This window comes from Anas platyrhynchos, chromosome 3 (genome assembly GCF_047663525.1).
Source record: "Anas platyrhynchos isolate ZD024472 breed Pekin duck chromosome 3, IASCAAS_PekinDuck_T2T, whole genome shotgun sequence".
NCBI classification, from domain to species: Eukaryota; Metazoa; Chordata; class Aves; order Anseriformes; family Anatidae; genus Anas; species Anas platyrhynchos.
In genome coordinates, this window is record NC_092589.1 from 88,429,359 (window position 1) to 88,457,089 (window position 27,731).

Below are 27,731 nucleotides of genomic sequence, written 5' to 3' on the forward strand. Positions count from 1 at the left end.
GACAACTTAAAGCAAGACATATCGCTCAAAAGGAATGGAAAATGGAGACTTGTTTGTAGTCAAGAAAAGGAATGGAAAATGGAGACTGTTAAGTCATAGAACTTAAAGGATTGTTTGTTACCTTTTCTGATTGTATAGGCATACTTGGGTTTAGTACGTAAAAGCAATGTTCTGTATATTTAGAATGTTCAATGTTCGTGTGTGCGTGTTGGTGGAGCATAGACTCCCTGCACACCCAGCGCAGTTTACTTGCCTTCTATACCTTTTATAAATATTCTTTCATAAATATTACTATAAGTATATTCATATATATGTTGAGACTTCATTTATAACAATAACTTCATTTATAACAATATTTATGCTGCAGTCCAGAACATACACACAAAACATAGAGAAAACAATGAGAAAATTAGGAGGCTAGTGTTAGTCCAGTGTGACAATGGGATCACAGCATGAATATTGTATATTTTGGTCCCCGACACACTTCTGGAGAGCTCATTTTATGCCTCCAAGTCAGACACCACACAAGAACTTACCACAAAAGAACATCACAAAATGTTCCATGGAGCACATGGTCCATGGAACCATGGTTTCAGAAGAGTCACTGACCTACATGAAGGATATTTCTGAGTGATTTTGATCCCCCAAGAACTGTAGGGTTCCCAGAAGGAAAAGGCCTATAGTGTAGAGCTATAGATTATGGACTCACAGGTACAGAACTTTTGTCATGTAAACCTTGAAAAAACATTTCCTTCTTTTGATCATCCTTATACATGTATTTTTGCCTTTAGGTCATCTGTACATGTTTGCTACATATGTTTTCTGGCAACATTGACCAACCTATTCTAATGAAGACAGATTTTGTTTTCCTATTGACTATTCGGCATTCCTAACATAGGCCTCATCCAGATGAGTGTTTATACAAATACCTAGAAAAGAATATTGTATCTTTCTTTCTGAAGAGTTAATAAGAATTTTATGTACCTAGACATAGCTTAAAACAAAAGGAACAATAGATAAGAAAATAATAGGTATTTTCATGAATAATGCTAAAGTGTCCTTTTCAGAGACAAGCAAAAGTGTCATAAAGCTAGAAGTAATAATAATAATAATATTATAATTATTAATAATAATCCAGTTAATCCTTCCTCAATTATCAATTTTTCTACATTTGGTAAGTGTTTTATTATTTTAAGTGTGCTAGACTATTCCCATATGGTTTCCATGTACCGATTACATATTCTTGAAGCAATTTTTCTCCAAAGACTAAATTTGTATATCCTGTTGTTGTTCATAGTCACTCATAATTGAAGAAAACATCCTTAAGCTCTTTTCAGTTAGCATGTCTGTCTCAATTGTCCGTGTGTTAGCAAAGTTATGTTTTATCTTACTATTTAAAAATTTTCTCATGAATCCAGTTTTTTATTTTTATTTTTGACCCTTCCCTGAAATGCATCCAGTTTGCTAATGTATTTCCAGTAATGAGATGTTGAGGTTTAAGTAGAACATTCCAGATATGATCTAGGTGTTAACATTAACTGAACTAGAGCTAGCCATTCATACTGACATTTCTTTTTGGCATTTCTGTGTTTCAAGTCACTGACTATACTTCTTTTGCCTCAGTTACAACAAATATTTTGTTTGTATGTTTCCAATGGAAACCATCTTTGGCTTATATTTTTAGCCTTTTGGTCATAACACACAGTCCAACACTATTGGTATTCTTTTGGTTTATAGCTGTCTACTAAATTTAAATACAGCCAAAGGGAGTCCTCTGCAACTATGAAGAAGTCCTAAGTCTTAAAGTACAGTACATGTTACTGTACTCCTTTTCTCCTTTGCAAGCTTTGTGCCAGTAGGCCCTTTTTCCTTTTTCTGATTGATCTTGAGTGGAACTGAAAATACTTATGAAGCATTATTTTCCCAATTAGCCTATTTCTTGATCTTTTTTCTCTCTTTTTTTTTTTTAATTTACACAGTTATATATATATTTTTTTTTTACAATAAGTATTTACTTACAAATTTCCAAATGGATACTTTTAAAACACAGCCTATTTATACCACGAAGTAAGAGTTGCCTGTTTCATTCAAAATCTGTGGATTTTCAAAAGTGTTTAAAGCAGGTTGTATTTGATGTCACCTTCAAATATTTTCCTACCATGGGTATTTGATTCCATATCTACCAGGATCATAAAATCCCAGCTCAGTAGCACAAGTATAGAAAATGTGCAGCAAGAAATATGTTTCCTCTTCGCTTCTATATCTTTAATTCTGAAGAAATTCTACTCCTTCCATGCAGAGAGAAAAAAAGCCAACAACATCTGTTTCTCTTAATATCTGTTTTAGATAACCATCAGATAAAACAAGGTTTTAGAGTTCTGGAGACCAAATCTAAAATTTTTAAAGTACACTTTTAGCACTGTTTTATCCTGGTTTTAAATGAAGAACAAATCTATTATAAAGTCTACATCTTTTTTTATTATTATTATTTTTTAATAAAGATAAAAATTGAAAATAAAATGTTCTTCCTTTACGTAAATAGAATTAAAGGAAAAGAGTTCATCTGGGCTTGTTAACCTCCAACTCCTACATCTGGAATGAAGTGCACCAGGTGGACATGCTTGTCTGGCTGTCCATTCCTAACTTGTTACTTCTTTGCAAAAAAAAATAGGTTAAATCAATATACCAGATATTTTACCCGACAGATAACAAAATATTACACAGATAAAAGATATTTACCTCTTAAAAGAATAGGAGATGTGTTAACAATGTTTAGGAAAGTTATTTTTCTGTTGGTCACAGAGTATTAAAGGTCCAAGTATTGAAAGAAAGATACATGCAAGTCTTACAACTTTGAGTAAAACTCAAAGACTAGTCTTTTTGGTTCCATTGTGAGTGGACCACCACCCACAAAGGTCTCTTGGCCTCATGCCTTTCACTGCACTGGCTTTACTCTAACAACTTCTTATAAACCTGAATTTGGTCCAGATTCGTTTATTTCCAAGAACACTACCATAATTTCTTGGAAATGTTCTGATTCACATACTACAGCAGAGCACAGCAGTCATTTCAGGAAGGCTGAGTGGATTAATTTGGATGCTTATAAACACCAAAGTCTTACATACTTATTGAGAGTTTTGAACTCAAATGTGCAGAAATCTCATAAAATTAGCTGTTCTTATAAGAAACCTTTGGGTTTTGGTCCTAATTGCACAAAATCATGCTTGAAATAAATTATGATGTAATTTCAAATGGACTTCCTTCTGATCTTAAGTCTACCTCAGATCAAAAGAAAGACAGTTGTCATTTCAAATGGAGACTTTATCATCTGTACAGCTCAGTAACTCTTATACAGAAAGGATTTTTGTTGGGCAGGTTGGGATAGTTTCTAATGCAAACTTTTCCTTACAAACAATTTACATAATCTTATTGCTCAGAACTTTATTTCTGACTATTGAACTATCAGGACAAAAAATAAAATAAAATAAAAATCAAGGTGATTTTCCACCTGTTTTCTCATTTGAACCACAGACTGCCTTATGTTGACTCAGCTGGAATCTTATTCATAAATCTTAAAAAATATGGGCCAAGTCTCATGTTCATAACAAAATATGCCTACATCTGAACTTCATATCCACATTTCACTGGTAATGCTTTACATGGGTCTTCCCACACCGCATAACAGAAATTTATTGTTTTAAATTAATTATTTGATGCTTCTTGAATTCTTCCCCAAATGTCTCATGCTCTGCCATTATAAAACCTGAAGACTTCAGTCAATTATCTTTTGTTTAAGACTGGTAAATCACAATAACAAACCTCAGAAAATTGCACCTGTGTCATCTGTGCAATTGCACCTGTGTCATTGGTGTCATCTGCAAACTTACTGAGGGTGCATTTGATCCCATCATCCAGATCATTGGTAAAGATATTGAAGAGAACTGGCCCCAGTACTGTGCCCTGGAGGACACCAGAAATGAATAGCCTCCAGTTGCATTTAACTCCATTCACCAGGACCCTTTGGGCCCTGCCACCCAGTCAGTTTTTAACCCAATGAAGCATGCACCCATACAGGCCTTGAGCAGCCAGCTTCTTCAGGAGAATGCTGTAGGAAATGGTGTCAAAAGCCTTTCTGAAGTCTAGGTAGACCACACTCACAGCCTTTCCCCTCATCCACTGAAAGCATCACCCTGTTGTAGAAAGAGATTGGGTGCATCAAGCACGACCTGCCTTTGATAAACCGATGATGACTGAGCCTGATTGCCTGGTTGCCCTGTAGATGCCACGTGAAGACACTCAAGATAATCTGCTTTCCCAGTACTGAATATGAAAAAATGTATTATAGAAAAATATATTATAGAACACATTATATAGAATATATTATATAGAATATAATATGTAGAATATTTTATAAAAATATATTATAGAAATTATATATAACTTATAATATGATATAGTATATAATGTATAGAAATTATATAAAATGTATATATATACATTTTAGAAGTTAGAATATACATTAAATACATTTTAGAAGTTAAGTAATATTTCTATGCCAGTTTGTCTCCTTCAGAAGTAAAATAAAATCTTCAGGTAGAGTTAAAGAAAATATACAAGCTTCTTAGGAAGAATGTATTGATTTTAATGAAATTTGTTTCTGGTAATCCCCTTTGGTACTGACAGGCATAGTAATATATTTCTTCATATTATCAAACTTATTCAAAATAAAAAGAACAGCTGGTTTCACTTTGCTTTTTATACCATTGTATTGTCATTGACATTTCTTGTAAAATTCCCCATAATACAAACATAAGCATGTATATGTATACTTGTACATGTATATAGTCATTGCAGGTAAAATAGAAGATCTTGGATTAAACTTTTTCAGGCAGCCTATTCCACCTTGTCTTCAAATGACATTTGGTATTTGTATTCACGCTAGCCTTAGATGTAATATTTGCACTTTGCTTTACTTTGCATTAACGCTGTATTTTACAAACATATATAGAGAAACAGGCAACTAATTACTATAACACCAATAAATAAATTTACAGAAACAATATGAGGACTGGACTACAATGATCTAATAGAATCTGTTGTAGTGCTGTCTTTGGGAGTTTTTAGAAAGCCTTTTTACAGCCTTCTTCCATTCCTCTCCTATTCAGTATCTCTTATTTGTGAAGAATAGAGGGACATTCCCACTCTTTGGGAAAAGAGCTTAAAATATTTTTTTCTGGTTGATTAGATTTAGATTTAACAGTGATATGTACTTTAACATTGCAAGAATAAAAGAACTCTAACAGAATAAGTACAATAATACATAAATATGTAAATTTTTATTTCCCTAATTATTGTGAAATCACTGCACAAGAATACTAACAGTAAAACGTAATCCTGGAAGCTTCTGGACTTTGTTTTCAAAGGAGGTCATCGAATGGAATTGTAATAACAATAAATCTAATGTGTATTTTAAATATTAATTATATCTATAAATATTAAATACATTCTTACAATTGCCTGAGCTCTTGATACTACAGTAATACATCTCTTTTAATGGAAAGAAGAGAAAAACAGAGATCAACCAAACCACACTGACTTGGATATATTTTATTCCTTGTGAGCAGAGCCTGCAGAGAAAATTTCTTATTGGATCTCATTATTTTTTGTCACAAATCTTACAACATTTGTTTAAGTTCAAGATTAGTAGCACAATGTTTAAATCAAAAGTTTAAGCTCAGCTTTCATTAAAAGAAAATACTCTGAAATTTGAAAGTGGCAGCAAAGTGAACAATAAAGAATTATTAAGTAAGGGATAACCAAAAAACACTGTTAGTAATTTCGTATTTCAATTTGGTGTCATCACAAAATTAGTTTAATATGGATATGACTTCTATCTGTTTCTCTCTATAGTTCTGTCCAACTATCTGTCTGTCCCTCCGTTTCTAATAATTTTGGGAGTTACTAGCCAGTTTTATCTAGATGAAAAAAACTAAGTGGAAGCCTTAACATATAGTACTATAAGTGTTATGAAAATCAATATTTTGGTTTAGCAGAAATATACTGATGTACAAAAGAAGGGAAAGGAAAACTCCACATTTATAAATGGATTTTTTGCAGCTCTCTGTTGTCTAAGTGTGTTCTTGCTGGCCTGACCAATCAGCAGGTACACAGATCCAAATTATAATATTTACAGTTGAGGCCAGTACAGGAAAAAAATAGGATTAATGAAATGTTTTGGACTGCAAAGAGGGAAATAAATCTTTAGGAAATCAGACATCATTGATTTCTCCGCTCAGAAAAAAATAAATAAATAAATAAATAAATCCTTAAATCATTTCAAATGATGATAGATGGTTATGGCAGTTTGACTGTTTTATTTTCAAGTTACTGTACATTATACATTCTACTAAAGAGGCTGGGATAAGAACAATTTGGTTGGCTCCTGACTGCTGCCTTCTGGATCAGCATAGCTTCTCAGGAGAAAGGGGAGACTTCTCCTCTTTCAACAGAATAAATTAACATCAGCAGCCAAAGAATGCCTCCAAGTGCAAGAAGAGGCCAGTGATGAGTAGTGACCATGAAGTCAAGAAGCACCAAGCTCCTAGAGAGATAATGGAAAGGAGAGAGCTTCACTGGAGACTTCAGAGTCTGCAGGTTTTCTGCAACTCAAGAAATCTCCAAAGGTTGTTGGGCAGAAAATAAAGCCTGAAGAAAAAGCCCTGTGTTGCCAGAACATGAGTGAGAAGCTGAAGATTTGTTTTCAGGCCTCATTTTTAACTGATCTCATCCAAAAATCTCGAGCTGTGTCTCTTTGAAGAACTGCCAGGTTCTAGTTTACTATTTTTGGGTGTTAGTGAAATACAGTTCTAGATACTGGAAGCCTTCACTGGTTTTTGACATGTTCCATTTTAGTCAACTGCTCATTTTTAGCAATGAAGTGATTCCAACCCAAGACACTGGCTTGAGTAGGGATCCCATCACATAATATCCTTTAATGTCTCGGGGTCATGACTCATCACTTTTAAAGTATAAGGTTGCCAAGGCAATTACTGTATGATAGCTTTCATACTATGGCATATACACCTAAGACCTCGAAACTAAATTCTCTAAGTTTTGCAACAGCCACAGCCACATGGGCTTCTAAACAGTCTCTAATAATCGATTTCATAGGAATGGATTACAAAAAAAAAAAAAAAAAAGGTTTGGAAATATTGAATTGGGGAACATGACTACTGAGGATAAGGAAAAGGCTGAGGTTCTTCGTGTCTTCTTTACATCTTTAATAGTCAGACCACTTATCCTCAGGGTATTCAGCCTCCCAACCTGGAAGTCTGGAACAGGGAGCAGAAGAAAACCCCCATGATTAAGGTGGAAACAACTAGAGACTTGCCACTCCACCTGGACTGTCACAAGTCCATGGGAACAGATGGAATCCACCCAAGGGTACTGAGGGAGTTGGCAGATGTGATTGCTGGTCCATTTTCCACCATCTATCATTGGTCATGGTCATCCAGAGAGGTCCCAAATGACCAGAGACTTGCTAACGTGATGCCCGTCTATGAGAATCATAGAATCATAGAATGGTCTGGGTTGGAACGGACTTCATGGATCATCTAGTTCCAACGCCTCTGCCATAGGCAGGGATGCCACCTACTAGATAAGCTTGCTCAGAGCCTCATCTAAACTGGCCTTGAAAAAGGGTCATAAGGAGGATCCAGGGAACTACAGGCCTGTCAGCCTGACCTCGGTGCCAGGAAAGGTGATGGAACATCATCTGAAGGTCATCTTGAATGCAATCACACAGCATGTGCAAGACAACCAGGGAATCAGGCCCAGCCAGCACGAATTCATGAAAGGCAAGTCCAGCCTGACCAACCACATCTCCTTTCAGGTGACCTGCCTAGTGGATGAAGGAAAATCTGTTGACGTAGTCTACCTAGACTTCAGCAAGGCCTCTGACACAGTCTCCCACAGGACTCTCCTGGAGAAGCTGGCAGCCCGTGGCTTGGACAGGTACACTCCTTGCTGAGTTAAAAACAGCCTGAATGGTTGGACCCAGAGAGTGGTAGTGAATGGAGAGAAATCCAGCTGGCAACCAGTCACGAGTGGTGTTCCCCAGGGGTCCATGTTGGGGCCCATCCTCATTAATATATTTATTGATGATTCAGATGAGGGAATTGAGTGCACCCTCAGTAAGTTTGCAAATAACACAAGTTGAAGGGAATGTGTCAATGTGCCGGAGGGTAGGAAGGCCCTTCAGAGGGACCTGGACAGGTTGTATCGATGGGCAAGGGCCAACAGGATGAGGTTTAACACAGCTAAGTGCTGGGTTCTGCACTTTCTCCACAACAATCCCATGCAACGTTATAGGTTTGCAGCAGAGTGGATGGAAAGCTGTGCAGAGGAAAAGAATCTCAGGATGTTGGTTAATTCGTGCCTGAACATGAGACAGAAGTGTGCCCAGGTGGCCAAGAAGGCCAATGGCGTCCTGGCTTGTATCAAAAACAGTGTAGCTAGAAGGACCAGGGAGTTGATCATCCCCATGTACTCAGCTCTGGTGAGGCTGCACCTCAAGTACTGTGTTCGGTTGTGGGCCCCTCACTACAAGAAAGACATCAAAGCCCTTGAGCGTGTCCAGAGAAGGGCTACAAAACTCGTGAAGGGCCTGGATCACAAGTCCTGTGAGGAGCAGCTGAGGGAACTGGGGTTGTTTAGTCTGGAGAAGAGGACGTTCAGGGGAGACCTTATTGCTCTCTACAACTACCTGAAAAGGAGTTGTAGGGAGCTGGGGGTCAGCCTCTTCTCACACTGATAGGTCAAGAGGGAATGGCCTCAAGTTGCACCAGAGGAGGTTTAGATTGAAAATTAGGAGAACTTTCTTCTCAGAAAGAGTGGTTAGGCATTGGAACAGGTTGCCCTGGGGGTGTTTGAGGAAAGGTTAGACGTGGCACTTAGGAACATGGTTTAGTGGGTGATTTTGATAGTAGGGTGATGGTTGGACCAGATGATATTGGAGGTCTTTTCCAACCTTAATGATTGTATGATTCCATGATCTGCTTCTGTTCTCACTCCAGATACATGTATCCAGCACCATTTGGAAAGTATGGGGCTTTATTGGAACTGCTTTAAAGCATTTTTTAAACAAATTTCCTCTCCATAACGAAAATTTTGTCTCTCAAAGGCAGGGTTTTTTTTATTTAGGATAGGGATTTTTATTTGGGATGGGGATTTTTAGGACACCTAAAGGAAAGAAGCTCAAAGAATCACATCTCACAGAAAGAATCATAATATCCATCATAGCATCATATTTCAAAGCTGAACTTAGTTGTTGCCTTTCAGTTTTTGATCTTTTGTTGTGTTTAAGGCACTTCACTTTAAGAAGAATCTGGACAGAAATTATAAACGATCAATGATTAGCAAGCTAGTAAACACAATATACAAAAAGAGATTGAATTAACTGAGGTTGCTTCATGTAATAGAAACCTACTTCTAATCATGTAACATGGTGCAGAGAAAGATAATGAATGATCTGTCCCCCTCAATGGAAGGACAGAAAAGTATCGGCATTACATTATAAGAAGCTTTCTGAGTATAAAACATAAAGCACCAGAATTTTCCATTCTATTAATCCTCTACACATTGTTGGCTAAGTGGTTTATCCTTAGTGGTCTAAGGGTGGCAGCTGTAACTGAACAGGTCAGAAAGTCACAAGTTTCTGAAGAGCTGATAAATATTAATTGTATTTTTCTCATTTTGATTTTGACTAAAATACCTTTTCCACTGATCTAATAAAATCATTTTCTGGTCCGTGATAACATTGTTAGAACCTCATACTGCAGTCATCTGTCATTGGTTTTGCTTAATATACTCTAATTTCACATCAGGTGATCTGAAATGAGACGGGAAAGTTGTGGGAGATTATGAGTAATGCTACTTGTTACATGCATGTGCTTTTTCTTTCCTTATTGTTTATATCCCTTTAAAATGGTGCTGCTAGTTGGGTGAGGCAGAGCCTTCTATGAGAAAAATGGAAGTCCCAGTCCTTCCCTGGGAGACAATGAACATGTCAAGGGAGGCATCTCCAGCAAGCAAGGTGAGCCAATGGAGGGAAGACAGTCAGCAAGGTGAAACTATCAACACAGATAGAGCCTGGGTAGGGAGCTGATATGTAGTGAGGTTTCAGAAGTGCTGAAAGACCTGTCTGACAGGCGCACAGCGACTAAGAGTTTGCTGCAATTCAGGAAGCTGGTAACTGTTGTGGAATAAGAATATAGAATACAAAACCAGGGAGAGAATATTTTTAAAATTCCCTCTAATTTATGTCCTTTCTAGTTCTGTTTTCCCTGTTATAAAAAGTTATGTGTTCACAGTTTGATAATACTTATTATATATCATTAACAGAGTTCTATCCTGAAGTTTTGGCCATTTATGAGTCCTAAGAGGCTCTCACACCATATTTCATATGTTTCAAAGATGAAAAGCATTATTTTGGAATGTTATGAAATTTACTATCTGTATCATCAAAATCCTGGTGTGGCAAATTTGGTGGAAAAATCCTAAACTCTTGTTTATCCATCTCTGCTGTCTCCATCATTCTTTCCTTCCTCATGTACTGAGTAAGTTATTACCTGAAATATTATACGCGTTACTGATCTCCATCTGGACATGGAGCTGTTGACCACAACTCTTCTGAGTGTGAATTCCTTACCCACTGAGTGGTCTATTCATCAGATCCACGATCTCTCCAGTTTAGAGACAAGGATGTCATAGGGTACAGCATCAAATGCTTTGCACAAGTCCAGGTAGATGATGTCAATTGCTCTTTCCCTATCTACAAGTACTGTAACCCCATGGTAGAAGGCCACCAGATTTGCCGGGTACAATCTGCTCTTAGTGAAGCCATGTTGGCTGTCACCAATCACCTCCTCATTTTCCATGTGAATGTGGTGGTTTTACCATGCTGGGAAGCTAAACCCCACAACCGCTCTCTCACTCCCCCTCCTTTAGATGAGGAGGGGGAGAAGTAAAGCAAAGAACAACTCACGGGTTGAGATAAGGATAATTTAGTTAAAGGGAAATAATAATAACAATTAAATAAAGACTACCATGAAGTAAACAATTTAACTAAGGGGAAATAAAAAGGGAAAGGGGAAAAGGGAGGGGAAAAGGGAAAAATAAAACAAAGGGAGGGAAACAAACAAACAAAATAAATGAAGGCTATATGGAAGTGCAGAGGAAAGAAATTACTCTCTACTTCCCACAAATGAGCGATGATTGACCACGTCCTTGAGGCAAGGCCTCAACGCACGCAGCCAGTGTTCGAGAGGAGGACCGACGTTTTCCCAAGAGCCCCCCCCCCCTTCTTCCTGTTTCCACCTTTTATTGCTGAGTGTGATATCACATTGTATGGAATATCCCTTTGATTGGTTTAGGTCAGCTGCTCTAGTGATGTTTCTCTCCTCACTTTTTGCCCACCCCCTAGGAGGGTTAGAGAAAGGCCCAATGCTGTGCCACTGCTGCTGAGCAGTAGACACAACACTGGTGTGATAACACTGCTGTTCCAGCTACAAGTACAGAGTACAGCACTGTATGGGCTGCTGCCGGGAAAGTTAACATTCCAGCCAGACCCAGTACAGTGACTTAGCTTAGTTTCCAGGAAGATATGTTCCATGATTTTGTTGGGCACAGAGGTAAGACTGACTGTCGAGAAAATGGTTGATATTAATAAAGAAGGGGGAGATTTGGGAATGTGGCCATGGGGGTTGGAAAGCCCCATGGTTGAGATAACATTAGACTCAACGATGAGGCCATCAGGAATATACAAGAGTTTAGAGGGAACGAAGAAGGGTGATTAAGGAGACTCCATGCAGTCTCCGGTTTCTTGTCCTCCAGCTGTTAAGGCATGGAAATTTCTGGGTGTTTGCTGTTGTTGTTATATGCAAAGTTGTTTGACCAATGAAAAGTTGTTTTGAAAAGAACTGCTGTGGGGAGAAGGGTATAGGAGGGGAGCCTGCCCTCAAGATAAAAAAAAGGCAACAGGCTGAAATTACGTTATCAATAAAGAAGCAGGAAAAAGGAATGAAAAGGAACAGGCTAGCAGAATGGAAACCAGGCCGGGAACAGGCACATTGATTGCCTCATGAAGATAGGTTCAGCCAGACTCAGCAAACTGCTCAAAGAAGCTCATACAGAAAGTCCCTGGAAATGGGCGCACCGGAGCTGGGAAGAAGCTCAAGCTGAGAGAAGTGGACTCACGCACACAACTGCCTCTCGCTGGTAAGCAGTTGTGCATTATGGGGAATCATACATCCTTAGAAACAAAGACTGTCCTGGTAACCTTACAGCTTATTCTCCTTCTTAACAATCAGACTGTTTATGATCCTGAAACATGGGACCAAACTGAGGTCAAGGTGTGGGACTCTGCAACTAAAAATGACAAGGTTGCAGTGGAATTGCTCAGCACCTGGCGAGCAGTCTCTGAGGCCTTAAACAGCCATGTGGGACCACAGTCAGAAACTTGCTAGATAGTGAGGGAGCTGTGGGCTCCTTTACTGATCCGACTGCTACGCCATGGGCCCCTCTGCTGCTACAGCCATCAAAGGCTTTTGCTGTTACGCCCCTGCTGACCTATACGTGCCTTTTGACCCAGGCCTATTGGCCTTGAAAAGGAGATGTGTCTTGCTTTTCTTTGATTCAGGAAGAATGGGATACATAAGGTCTGAAGACCGAGTTGCTTGACAACTTAAAGCAAGACATATCGCTCAAAAGGAATGGAAAATGGAGACTGTTAAGTCATGGAACTTAAAGGATTGTTTGTTGCCTTTCCTGATTTTACGTATGTATAGGCATATTCGTGTTTTGTATGTAAAGCAATGTTCTGTGTATTTAGAATGCTTGATGTTCGTGTGTGCGTGTTGGTGGAGCGTAGACTCCCCACACACCCAGCACTATTTACTTGCCTTTTATACCTTTTATAGATATTTGTTTTATAAATATTGCAAAATTCAGATTGAGTTGAGACTTCATTTATAACAGTACCAAATCATTCCTTTCCAAGAGCAAGAAAGACTGAAGGCAAGATGGTGGTCACATATCCAGCTTTAGCCAGGGTTTCTCCCCAAGTAAGGCAGCTGCCTCCTCACCAGAATTTTCTGAGCATAAAGTCAGTGCAACACAAGAATAACTCACTGTGACTAAAGACTGCAGCACCAGGCCCAGCCAAGAGCATTTTTAAATAACATTCCTCCAAACTGCACTCTCTGTTCATTCTTCTAAAGAACACTTAAGACTTCGTACTTTTAAACAAATGGATTGTCCAGGGCAATTCTGCAAAAGTAATTCAGGCTGAGCTGAAAATATGTACCACAGACATGGCACAAACGATCCAACCTGGGAGACTGAGCTACAAATTTTTCCTCCCTGACAATGTAGAGTTTCTCTCTTTCTCTCTCTTTCTCTCTCTTTCTCTCTCTCTCTTTCTCTCTCTCATCCCCCTGTCTGTCCGTCCATCCCCCCCCCCCCCCCCCCCCACACACTCTCGTTTTTTTCACTGTCTGGCTCGATTAGGTTGGAATCTTATGGTACTGTACTCTTTTTGTTCCATAAACTCTGTTGTGTTCAAACCACAAGTGCAAATTTGCCAGGGTCTGGTTCCTCAGGGGTTTCAGGGCAGAATGGGTTTTGCTGCATGTCTTTGTTGCTCTGACCCATGTTCCTCTCATATGCCCTGGTTTTTAAGATAGGAAATTCTTTCTCAAAAGTTTACCTCCCTTTAATTTTTATAAATAATTCTGTCTGAGGCATTTTCAAGACATTTAATATGGGCGTTTAATTATTTCTTATTTTCCCAGCACTACAACACTGGTTCCAGATAAATAAATTAAAAAGTTTCACAAAGTGGACTAATTTTTATTAAAAAATGATGTGTTGAAAATGTACAAAACTTAACTATCTGGAGAACTAAAAGTGCCTTTTTCACAGCTTTATTACTTGGAAATAAATGTTAACACTGCCATTTGATTGGGGGATAGAACAAGACAGAAAGTGTCTGTTTTACTGTGTTCTGTATCACATTACCGAAAATGTACTGTTAACTCTGAAGTCTTTTTTTCCTATTCTCAAATCTCATTTCTTAAGTTTCTTCTCAAAATATTTAAATTGAATTGTGTCTCCCCACAGTGTACTTGCTCCCAGAGTCACATAACTCCATCTCAGGGATATTATATCACAGAAATCTGGCTATTATTAAAAAGTATTTGGTTTCTAGTTCTATTTGTAAATGTCTTTTAAAATTATAGGATGAATCATAGAGCCATCTTGTTATTTATTTTTATACAGGAAAGTCATGCTAAACATGTTTTGGTATCAATTTTAATAATTCTCTTTTTCCTGACTTTTCATTCCTATTTAATTTTTAAGAATATAAAGCAGACCCAGCAGTAATATCCACAGTTTATTTGAAGAAAAACACTGGCTTAGATTTTAATTTTTTTTATAATTGTATTGTTTTGCCAACTTGTCAATTTGTCAGCAGTCCACAAAATAGCAGTGTCCTAAATCTACTATCAGATCTTCCAGGCAAATGTGTGATAAATGAAATGTGATGATATACCTGACAGTCCCCATTTAACATTCAATTTCTACAAAAGAAACTTCTTTTTTTTTTTTTTTTTTTTGAGCTGTTAGGAGCAAACAAGAAAACACATGACACATTAACTGAAGTCATTGGCAAGAGTGGAATCCAGTCTTAAAAGGGAATAAAAAGAATGATAGGAATAGACGAAATGGAAGTCCTTGAGTCCTTGACTCTATCTAGATTGCTTCTTTTTGTGACAGAAAAAAAAAAAAAAAATCTGTTTGTGCTTCCTCCTAATCTTAAATCAATTTTTAATACATGCAGCTAAAGATTCTTTCACACTTCTATGTGATATGGCTTGGAATGCAATAGCTGTACATAATTTAACCTATCACATTTTGTTTTTTCATCCTGAAGGCTTCCAGTCTGAGACAATACACTGTATAAGCATTGGGCAAAGCTCTATCTGTAGTAAGTATAAAAGTATAACTACTGTTGTATCAGACAGTTCTGTATCTGCAATACTTCGTATTTCCACACAGAGACAGAAAAATTCAGATGTACATTTAGTGGGAAGTGGATTTAAAATATATTTAGTATCAGCTGCAACAAATGCTAAGGAAATTTCGGTAAGAAATTAAAACAAAACACAATGGTTAATAATTAAGCACATCACAAATCTGTACTTCAGGGATATGACACTGAAGTTTTTAAGGCCAAATATTCATCTGTATTGTTGAAGCATATATGTTGTCCATGCTTCAGAAAAAACTACTACAGGAGAGAAAAAAAAAAAAAAGAAAAAAAAAAGTAATGTGCAAGAATGGAAATTCTGCCGCAGGTGGAGAGGAGGTCAAAAACAGTCTTTAAAACACGTTTAGATGTAGAGCTTACGGATATGGTTTAGTGGGGACTGTTAGTGTTAGGTCAGAGGTTGGACTCAATGATCTTGAGGTCTCTTCCAACCTAGAAATTCTGTGATTCTGTGATTCTGTGATCTTCCACTCCTGAACAATAGCCATTTTGGGCCCAATTACTCAGTTCATCATTATAATGATGCTTTATAACAAATCTCTAGAGACCCTACCAAGACACAGTCCCCATTGTGCCTGTACAAGTATAAATGCAGACTCAGCAGATTCTGAGCTTACTAAGGATGTAAAGCAGACCCAGTACAGTTCAGTAAACTGTCAAAACTTCATCAGTGGAAAAAAATAAAATAAAATAAAATAAAATAAAATAAAATAAAATAAAATAAAATAAAATAAAATAAAATAAAATAAAATAAAATAAAATAAAATAAAATAAAATAAAAAAATAAAAATGTTCTTGACACCCAGAACAACACCAGTGCATTGAATAAGTATGCCCCTGCAAATTACTTGATGAATATCTGTGCAGTTGCTACTATATTAAGACCCTGTCATCCCTGGTAAATTCTGCAGCAACAGAGTTTGTTTCCTAGTCTTTGAATCTTTACCTCGGGCTTCAAAGATCTACATGGTTATTTTTATAGGCCACATACCTCTTTGCAGACAGCAGTCAAATAAAGCAACAGAGAAGCCTTGTTTTTCAAGTGTTTTACCATTATTCACATAGGTTATACTATTCCTTTGGGTAATCACTTCTCTTCTACCAGTGTCCTCTAACAGGATTTCAGGAGGGTTCAGGAGCCCTCATCACCAACATAAAAGGCTCTTTTGTTGTATCCTGATGATCAGCAGTGATTATGAAGTGGTAACTCACTCCATCCAAGCAACAATTTGTGGCTGTGTATTTTACCATGTTCATAGAGCTGCTGAAAGATTTGTCTTTTGTGTGTCACACTCTTTCTTAAAACAGTCCATGTTTGATTGATTGTTTGTATGCTACTGATAAACCACTGCCTAGTTACCACATCAAAAAGACCAAAAAGGCTTAGTGAAAGCATTTTCTAGCACTGTTGATGTGATCCTGATTGTCAAACAAATATTATGGCAAGCCTGTAAATAGTACATGAATTTCCAAAGAGCTTTAAAATAGGATTTCTGTGTCTGCTTTCCAATAAAATGTATTCTTGTGAAAGCTAGCCTTACCAATACAGAAGTAGTAATGGGTTAAATCCAGACCTTACCTATTAGCTTTTTATAATGAAATAAATAGATTTTTCTGAAGTCAGGGATAGAATTTAGCTATATTTTTTATAAAATTAGCTATTTTTTTGGACTTCAGCAAGGCCTTTGACACGGTTTCCCATAGGATCCTACTGGACAAAATGTCCACCATACAGCTAAATAAAAACATCATACGATGGGTGAGCAATTGGCTAACGGGCAGGGCCCAAAGGGTTATGGTGAATGGGGCTGCGTCAGGCTGGCGGGTGGTCACCAGTGGGGTCCCTTAAGGCTCCATTTTAGGGCCGGTACTTTTCAATATTTTTATAAACGATCTGGATGTAGGAATAGAAGGTATTTTGAGCAAGTTTGCTGATGACACCAAACTTGGAGGAGTTGTGGACTCGAATGAGGGTGGAAAGGCCTTGCAGAGGGATCTGGATAGGTTGGAGAGCTGGGCGATCACCAACCGCATGAAGTTCAATAAGAGCAAGTGCCGGGTCCTGCACCTGGGACGGGGAAACCCTGGCTGCACGTACAGACTGGGCGATGAGATGCTGGAGAGCAGCCTAGAAGAGAGGGATCTGGGGGTCGTGGTAGATAGCAAGTTGAATATGAGCCAGCAGTGTGCCCTGGCAGCCAGGAGGGCCAACCGTGTCCTGGGGTGCATCAAGCACGACATCGCTAGTAGGTTGAAGAAGGTGATTGTCCCGCTCTACTCTGCGCTGGTGCGGCCTCACCTCGAGTACTGTGTGCAGTTCTGGGCACCACAGTATAAAAAGGACATGAAACTGTTGGAGAGTGTCCAGAGGAGGGCTACGAAGATGGTGAAAGGCCTGGAGGGGAAGACGTACGAGGAACGGCTGAGGGCACTGGGCCTGTTCAGCCTGGAGAAGAGGAGGCTGAGGGGAGACCTCATCGCAGTCTACAACTTCCTCATAAGGGGGTGTCGAGAGGCAGGAGACCTTTTCTCCATTAACACCAGCGACAGGACCCGCGGGAACGGGGTTAAGCTGAGGCAGGGGAAGTTTAGGCTTGACATCAGGAGGGGGTTCTTCACAGAGAGAGTGGTTGCACACTGGAACAGGCTCCCCAGGGAAGTGGTCACTGCACCGAGCCTGACTGAGTTTAAGAAGAGATTGGACTGTGCACTTAGTCACATGGTCTGAACTTTTGGGTAGACCTGTGCGGTGGCAAGAGTTGGACTTGATGATCCTTAAGGGTCCCTTCCAACTCAGGATATTCTATGATTCTATGATTCTATATTAGACAAATCCGTAATATTAATAAGAACCAACAGGAGTTGAGCACACTGGTGTTTTTAATGCTATCCTTATACATCCCTTTGCTACCTTTTAAAATCTTGTCATTTATACACAAATCTCTCTTTCATGAAGATGCATACAATCTAATCTAATAAAATTTGATTTTTAATCTACTGAGTCTGTAACTTATTCTTACTCTGGAGTATCATGTCTTTTGTCTTTTCTGGCTCCTTTATTTGCGTGCACTTTACCAGTTTTAACAATTTTTAACAGAACTAGCTTTACTGTATCCTGATCTTCAATTACTGGACACAATGGTAATTACCATCATCACCATCATCAGAGATACTTGAGTGAGATACTTGTGTCTAGCTGTTATGATATACTATGAAATTCCTAAAATATATAACTCGAAACATAAGGTTTATTACTGTTACTGACAGTATGATTTTCCATTTTACGTAGCTTTATTTGTTCAAGCCTGTTACTTACAATACTTACAATAGGCTCCAAATCTGTTCAGGTGTTTATTTCTAAAATTTGAAAACATTGGTGCTGATGTATCTGCCAGAAGTCGTAGTCTGAGTTTGCTTGGATAATACTGCCCCATGCTGGTTTATAAGGAAAAGTCTCAGACGACTCTCTCTCCCTCCCCTCCCCTTTTTTTCCCCACCAAAATTAAAAAAAAAAAATGGGCAGGTATGTTCTGTGATTTTAATTGTAAGCTTGTTTTGCTTTGTTTCCTTAAGCTGCTAAATGATTGTTTGCAGATGACACCAAGTTAGGTGCGTGTGTCGATCTGCTTGAGGGTAGGAAAGCTCTGCAGGAGGATCTGGATAGGCTGCACCGATGGGCTGAGGTCAACTGCATGAAGTTCAACAAGGCCAAGTGCCGGGTCCTGCACCTGGGGCGCAATAACCCCAAGCAGAGCTACAGGCTGGGAGATGAGTGGTTGGAGAGCTGCCAGGCAGAGAAGGACCTGAGAGTGATGGTGGACAGTCGGCTGACTATGAGCCAGCAGTGTGCTCAGGTGGCCAAGAAGGCCAACGGCATCCTGGCTTGTATCAGAAACAGTGTGACCAGCAGGGCCCCCTGTACTCGGCTCTGGTGAGGCCGCACCTCGAGTACTGTGTTCAGTTTTGGGCCCCTCGCTACAAGAAGGACATCGAGGTGCTTGAGCGGGTCCAGAGAAGGGCAACGAAGCTGGTGAGGGGCCTAGAGAACAAGTCCTACGAGGAGCGGCTGAAGGAGCTGGGCTTGTTCAGCCTGGAGAAGAGGAGGCTCAGGGGCGACCTTATCACTCTCTACAGATACCTTAAAGGAGGTTGTAGTGAGGTGGGGGTTGGCCCGTTCTACCACGTGCCTGGTGACAGGACGAGGGGGAATGGGCTTAAGTTGCGCCAGGGGAGTTTTAGGTTAGATGTTAGGAAGAACTTCTTTACTGAAAGGGTTGTTAGGCACTGGAACAGGCTGCCCAGGGAAGTGGTGGAGTCACCATCCCTGGAAGTCTTTAAAAGACGTTTAGATGTAGAGCTTAGGGATATGGTTTAGTGGGGACTGTTAGTGTTAGGTTAGAGGTTGGACTCGATGATCTTGAGGTCTCTTCCAACCTAGAAATTCTGTGATTCTGTGATTCTGTGATTTTCTTTCAACTGCTGTTCTTATTGTTATATATGGAGTGGTAATTCGTGTCGAGAAAATGGTTGATATTAATAAAGAAGGGGGAGAGGTGGGAGTGTGGCCATGGGGGTCAGAAAGCCCTGTGGTTAATGATATCATTAGACTCTTAACAATGAGGCCATCAGGAATATACAAGAGTTTAGAGGGAACGAAGAAGGGTGATTAAGGAGACTCCATGCAGTCTCCGGTTTCTTGTCCTCCAGCTGTTAAGGCATGGAAGTTTCTGGGTGATTGCTGTTGTTGTTATATGCAAAGTTGTTTGACCAATGAAAAGTTGTTTTGAAAAGAACTGCTGTGGGGAGAAGGGTATAAGAGGGGAGCCTGCCCTCAAGATATATAAAAAAAAAAAAAAAGTCAACATGATGTGGTGAAGTTATATCTTCAATAAAGGAGCAGAAAGAAGGAATGAAAAGGAACAGGCTAGCAGAATGGAAACCAGGCCGGGAACAGGCACATTGATTGCCTCGTGAAGATAGGTTCGGCCAGACTCAGCAAACTGCTCAAAGAAGCTCATACAGAAAGTTGCTGGAAATGGGCGCACCAGAGCTGGGAAGAAGCTCAAGCTGAGAGAAGTGGACTCACGCACACAACTGCCTCTCGCTGGTAAGCAGTTGTGCATTATGGGGAATCATACATCCTTAGAAACAAAGACTGTCCTGGTAACCTTACAGCTTATTCTCCTCCTTAACAATCAGACTGTTTATGATCCTGAAATATGGGACCAAATTGAGGTCAAGGTATGGGACTCTGCAACTAAAAATGACAAGGTTGCAGTGGAATTGCTCAGCACCTGGCGAGCAGTCTCTGAGGCCTTAAACAGCCATGTGGGACCACAGTCAGAAACTTGCTAGATAGTGAGGGAGCTGTGGGCTCCTTTACTGATCCGACTGCTACGCCATGGGCCTCTCTGCTGCTACTGCCATCAAAAGCTTTTGCTGTTACGCCCCCCGCTGACCTAAATGTGCCTTTTGACCCAGGCCTATTGGCCTTGAAAAGATGGATATGCTTTTCTTCGATCTGGGAAGAACGGGATTCGTAAGGCCTGAAGATCGAGTTGCTTGACAACTTAAAGCAAGACATATCGCTCAAAAGGAATGGAAAATGGAGACTTGTTTGTAGTCAAGAAAAGGAATGGAAAATGGAGACTGTTAAGTCATAGAACTTAAAGGATTGTTTGTTACCTTTTCTGATTGTGCATATGTGTAGGCGTACTCGAGTTTAGTAAGTCACAGAACTTAAAGGATTGTTTGTTGCCTTTCCTGATTATACGTATGTTTAGGCATACTCACAATTAGTATGTAAAGCAATGTTCTGTATATTTAGAATATTTGATGTTCGTGTGTGCGTGTTGGTGGAGCGTAGACTCCCCACACACCCAGTGCTGTTTACTTGCCTTTTATACCTTTTATAAATATTCTTTTATAAATATTACTAAATTCAGATTGAGTTGGATCATCATTTATAACATCATATATCATGCCAAATATTCCACTGTGCTGCTCTTGAGACCAAACCAGGGAAAATGTGGCTTTTTACAATGCACTGGAGAAGAAGGGTCATGTATGCACAGCGATAAGAGAAAGCACCCAAAATGTAATGTCACATTTAATATAAGGGAGGTTTCCACAGACATTAACAGGAGCTTTGTGAAGCAGACAGGCAGGAAGGCTATGAAAATACCATGGTATTGTTGTGAGGCCCACTTCTGGATACTCAGTACTAAGTTCTTATTAATAACCACAAATTCAGAAAGACAGCTACTCAAACAGCTCTCATTCTTTCTTGTACTTTCATGTACTCTTGGTACACGAAATAAAACAGGCCTTTCTGTCCAGGCCATTGCCTTCATCAGCCCCTGTTGCCCTTGTTTTACAGGCCAGGGTCTGGGCCTCTCTGGTTTATAAACCACATGTTGCTAGTACTACCACTAACATTGTGTACACAGATAGGAGAAAGTTTCTTTTTCTTTTTTTCTTTTTTTCTTTTTTTTTTCCTTTTTTTTTTCTTTTTCATTTTTCTTTTTTTCTTTTTTCTTTTATCTTTTTTTTTTCTTTTTTTCCTACAGCATATACTGCATTTCACCATTTTTTAAGTTATGTGTCGGTCAGCTATGAATTTGGTTTTCATTTTGGTCACATATATATTTGGTTTTCTTCCTGGGATTAAGTGCTTTGTTGCTGCTTTGCAGTGGTGTGACATCTGCTCAAAGAGAAATGCTCTTCCAATTAATTGCTATGAATTTCACATCCTTTCTGATAAGAAATTTCAGTTAGGGCTGATTCCTAACTGTCCTGACCGCCTGTACACTAAAAGTGTCTTTTAAAAAAACACGACAGACAGTTAAGCTTTTATAGGTTGGAACTCCTGCACACGAGCATTCTGGTCAGACCAGCATGCTCGTATGACCATACTATCTGAGATCCAAAGCTGCAACTTCTGGATTTGATTTTGTTTCCATTCTTTTGTCTTCCTTTTCCAGGGACTTGGTTTCCATGATCTGAATTGTGACAGAATTCTTGCTGCAGTCTCTGCACACTCACAGAATCACAGAGTCACAGCATTGTCTAGGTTGGAAGAGACCTCAAGATCGAGTCCAACCTCTGACCTAACACTAATGAATTCATGAACACCGATAAAGTATCTAAATGTTTACAGTCATAAAATGGAACAATGGTTTACCTTTTTTTTTTTCCCTTTAAGAAGTGAATGCAAGTATATCAGCAACCTATATCCATTACTTTAAAATAGACCCTTGAAGGGGGACTGCAGACAAATTAAAAGCTTTGTATGTCACTGTCCATGGCAAGAGTGTAATTGGCTCATAAGGAGAGTGAAGCTAGCACAGCAGACTGCTAGAGCTTCACCCCGTAATCCTGGGACCATCATACTGTATAGGACAGGCTGTAGCTAAAGACAGTGAGTAGTTGTATAATTAGCACCAAAGAGGCTGATTTATAGCAGATTATCCTCTGGAAACTGCAAAGTAATTGATCATATGTTGGGATAAAAATATGTCTGGGGGCCAGTGACACAGAGGTAGACGAGTAAGCAATTAGAGGGAAACATTAAAACCTGGAGGGTAACCCACAGAGAGGTGAAGAAAGGTCAGTAGTCTACACCACAGATATTTAAAGACATCAACAGTGACTGTGTCAGAGGTGCTCAGAACAGGTCTGGAACAAGAGACATATGCTGAAGCAGTGACCATCATTAGAGAGTAGGCTAATCCATACTAGGTATGTAGATGGAATAAAATATGTAAAGGCAGGGAAATACTTTTCCCACACTGATAGCATGAAATGATGGTGTGTGTGTGTGTGTGTGTATCTGTCTGTCTGTGTCACATAGCTCAGCTGAGAAAATTGTTATAAATTTAGAGAAAAGAATAGGAGTGTCCATGCCTGATTTATTCTGTGTTTCATATAGTTTCATGACTCTCTCCAGGAGCGGATATTAACAGGTAATGCAAAAGAGCCTTGGAAATAGAATCTGTTGACTTTGAGACACTTCCCAAATTTTCCCTTTGTTAACATTTATAAACATCTATAGCAATACTTCCTATACTTTGGGCAACTGCTTTCCTGAGAAATAATTTTCTATTATTGTGCATTACTATACTATATAAATATATATATGAAGCCCTTATGATCCAACACAAAATGGTTAGTGGCCTACTATACCACTTGGACACCCATAAATCTATGGGATCAGATGGGATCCACCCAAGGGTGCTGAAGGAGCTGATGGATGTGTTTGCCAAGCAATTTTCAACAATTTACCAGCAGTTATGGCAAACTAGGGAGGTGCCAGTTGGCTGGGGGTTGGTGAATGTAAGGCCCATCTACAAGGGCAGGAAGGAGGATCCAGGGACTTACAGGCCTATTAGTCTGACCTCGGTGCCAGGGAAGGTCATGGAACAACTCATCTTGGGTGCCATCACATAACACGCACAAGACAAACAGATGATCAGACCCAGACATCGTGGGTTATGAAAAGCAGATCATGCCTGACTAACATGATCTCCTTCCATGACAAGATGACCTGTTTGGTGGACAAGTGAAAGGCTGTGGATGTTGTTTACTTGTATTTTAGCAAGGTATTTGATACTGTTTCCCACAGCTTTCCCCTGGAAAAACTGGCTGTACAGATGTGCTGTTAAATAAGCATAAAAACTAGCTGCATGGCCAGGCGCAGAAGGTCATTGTGAAAGGAGATATACCTGTTTGGTGGACAGTTACAAGTGGTGTTTTCTAGGGCTCATTATCAGGGATAGTGTTATTTAATAACTTTATCAATTATGTTGATGAAGAGATTTAGTACACCCTCAGTAAGTTTGCAGATGTCAGCAAGTTGGGTGGGAATGTTGATCTGCTTGAGGTTCTGCAGAAAGATCTGGATAGGCTGGTGTCGTGGTTCCGCTCAGGTGGGCAGCCGAGCTCCACCACAGCTGCTCTCTCACTCTCTCTCCTCAAAGAGGAATGCGGAGAAAATATGATGAAAAAGGCTCAAAGGTTGAAATAAGGACGAGAAGATCATGCAGTAATTATTGTAACGGGCAAAACAGACTCAGCATGGGGAGATAGTAAGATTTATTGCTTATTCCTAACAAGCTAGAGAAGTGAGAAACAAAGGAAAGAAACCAAAAGCACCTTCCCCCCCTTCCACCTCCTCCCCCCAAGCGACACAGGGGAACGGAGTATGGGGGTTATGGTCAGTCTACAGCACTTCTTCTCTGCCACTCCTTCTTGGTCACTCTCGTCCCCTGTGCTGTGGGGTCCCATCCACGGGATACAGTCCTTGATGAACTAATCTGGCGTGGGCTTCCCACAGGCAGCAGCTCTTCCAGAGCTGCTCCAGATATGGGTCCGTACCACGGGGTCCATCCCTCAGGAGAAAACTGCTCCAAGCTGGCTCCCCCACGGGCAGCAGCTCCTGCCAGGTCACCTGCTCCTGCGTGGTCTCCTCTCCACGGGCTACAGGTCTGGCCCGGAATCTGCTCCGGCAGGGGTCTTCCACAGGCGTCAGCCTCTGTCGGTGCAGGGCCACCTGCTCCACCGTGGTCTCCTCCACAGGCTGCAGCGTGGAACCCTGCTCCACCATGGTACTCCATGGGCTGCAGAGGGACATCCTGCTTCACCATGGTCCTCACCACAGGCCGAAGGGGACTTCTGCTCTGGCGCCTGGAGCACCTCTCCCCCTCCTTCTTCACTGACCTTGGTGCCTGCAGGCTGTTCTTCACTCCTCTCATTCTCCCAGCTGCTGTGTGGCGCAGCGTTTTTTTCCCTGTCTTAAATATCCTCTCACAGAGGCCCAAAACAACATCACTTATTGGCTCGGCTCGGGTCAACAATGGGGCCTTTACCAAACATGGGGCAGCTTCTAGATCCTTCTCACAGAAACCACCCCTGTGACCCCCTGTTACCAAAACCTTGCCAGGTAAACCCACTACAGCTGGATCAACAGGCCATGTCCAATCACGTGACATTCAGTAAGTGCTGGGTCCTGCACTCGGGTGATACCAACCCCCTGAAGTAACATACAGGCCTGGGGAAGAGAAACTGGAAAGTTGCCCAGCAGAAAAGGATCTGGGGCTACTGGTCAACAGCGATCTGAACATGAGCCAACAGCTAGTTAAGATTGCCAAGAAGGCCAATGGCAGCCTGGCTTGTATCAGAAACAGTGTGGCCAGCAGGACTAGGGAAGTGATTGGCCATCTGTACTTGGCACTTTTGAGACCACATCCTGAGTACTGTGTTCAGTTTTGGCCCCTCACTACAAGAAAGATATTAAGGTGCTCAAGCATATCCAGATAAAAACAACAAAGCTGGTGAAAGGACTTAGGCATTGGAACAGGCTGCTAAAGAAGGGTCAGCTTTAAGGGCATAATGTTGCAGACTATTATACAGTTATAAGCAGCAAGTAGGATTTCATTCCAGATCCTCTTCTGATACCCATGTCTTCATGGTCCTCCAAGTCATAACATACTGTATGAAAACAGTACTGTGACTGCAAAACAGGCTCTTTGTACGCCTTCATTTGTTGCCCCGTCAGAAAAGGGTCAGTATATAAACAAAACTTGTTGCAATATTTGTTTTGAAAGAAGGTTCTTTTCCCCATCCTAAAAACTCCTAAAGGCTTTCACCCCTAATGAAATGCAGATGTCTACCATCCCATTAGGAATGAATTATTTTGCTTACCATGGTAAGAATATCCCTTCTCTTTCTACAGAAGAACAACAATCTTTTCATCCCTTCCTTGTGAGAAGTATACTTGAATCCCCATAACAGACAAGAAATGTCATTTTTACTGTATTAGAAATGACTACATGGATAATGATCACTAATGATTACAACACAATTTTCTTGGAGTTCTTGATTTTATTTAATTCACCCAAAACTAAAAACCTAAATCACACATCTTATTTTTCTTCACTGACATTTTATTGACAACTTTATACCTTAAGATTTCCTTTCTTTCATTTCCAGACACTCCTGTATGCTAGATTAAAGTTCAAAAAATACTTTGATAAAATGTGATAAATAAGAGAAAATTGAAGTGACAGACTTTCATGTCTTCTGGTCCTAAGCAATGCTTTTTCCTATGAAATATTTCTACTCTCTTATATGGAGGGGAGGGGAGGGAAGAGGAATGGAAGGGGAGGGTTTGAGTTTCTGTTTCTGAATGAGAGTAGGGCAGTGGTTTGGATTATTTTTGAATATGTGTTTACTTTTTAAAAATGTAGGTAAGTGTAAAGTTCTGAGAGACTGAATGCAGAGTACATCTATTCATGGAGGACAGACACAAACAGGAGTTATACCTGTGAAAGGTGAAGCACAAACACAAAGAGCTAAGCAAACGCTTAAGTAAACACCTATCCACCATTTTCCCATACTCAAGTCAAATGTTTGTCTTCACACTCTTCTTATTCTCAACTCCCCTTGTTTTAGCTGTAGATTACACTCAATGCCAGCCCTTTGGTGGAGCAAAGAGTTGTACAGTAGGCTTGGATCATAAACACAAAAGTTTATTTCTACAATTAAGTTTTTCTTTCTATGTTCCTCCACTTCTCCCTGCTTCTGCCACTGTCTGGATTCCTCCACAGGTCACAGTCTTTCAGGGATGTTCCTGACCACCCATGGCTGCATCCCCCTCAGGGATGTCTCCACCCCAGCTTAGGTTACCCACAGCTGCAGTACCTCAGGTGATTCCTGCTTTGGCATGGGGTATTATCTCCCAAGAAAATGTCTCCAGCTGCATGTCTCCTCAGAAGCTTGTCTCTCTGTGCATCTCCAAATGCATCTCCTCCATGCATCCTGCCAAGACCATCATCCCACATTTCTCCAAACAAGTTTTCTTCATAGATTTCCTCCACTGGGGGCTGCTGCTCCTTAAATATTTCTGAGCCATAGCTCTTTGCACCACCATGCCTGGCTTCAGTCTTGGAGTGTGATGAGTCATTTACATGCATTTCATATCTGTCTATGACCAGCCCAGGGCAGCTCACACCACTTTCCACACAGGGCATCCTGCAGCCGCGATACCAAAACCCTGTTGTTTTCACCTGATACAAGACAAAAGCTTCCAATTAAAAGTGATGTTCACAGTTTAAGCAGAAAGGATAATTAATCATGAAAACATAGGAAAAAATAATACTGATGGATTTTCTGTCTATTGAAGACTTGAAATGAAAACTGAATATTTTTTGAAATATATGCTTTATTCAGGCTCAAGTTACTACTGACTGCACGTAGGGTAATAAGCTAAAACGGGTAGGTAGAAGAGTATAGAAGTGAGACATTATAATCAGATAGTCTCTTCTGTCTTTAAAATCTCTTGGGCTATGTCTATAAAGCTGAGACTATAAAAAGAAGGCTTCAGGAAGCAATAAGTTAACTATGCAGTCAAGAACATATGAACCATGCATCTCAATTCATTTAAGTGGCAATGTGATCTCTGTTAAACAAATAAAGACACATGGAAGATTTTTTTTTTCTTTTCTCTCTGGGCAAGATAGAAAGGTATTTTTCCAGACAAGAAATGTGTGATAATAAGTCTGATTTATATCATATTACTGCTGATTTAACTATACTTTACAACATTGTTGCAGCTTTGGAGAGC

At 39.9% G+C, this 27,731-nt stretch overlaps 1 long non-coding RNA gene across 14 annotated transcripts in view; it reads right to left on the reverse strand.

Annotated features, from left to right (window-relative positions):
- Window positions 1–27,731, reverse strand: part of LOC110352479 (uncharacterized) — a 182,200-nt gene that overhangs the window by 85,091 nt on the left and 69,378 nt on the right. For 7 of the 14 annotated variants that reach the window (XR_011808500.1, XR_011808494.1, XR_011808503.1 and 4 more), the window contains one exon: window positions 26,240–27,174. The exons of the other annotated variants lie outside the window; for them this stretch is intronic. This is a non-coding gene — a long non-coding RNA (uncharacterized lncRNA). Of the gene's footprint in view, window positions 1–26,239; window positions 27,175–27,731 lie in introns of those variants that run through there. 14 annotated transcript variants of the gene reach the window in all.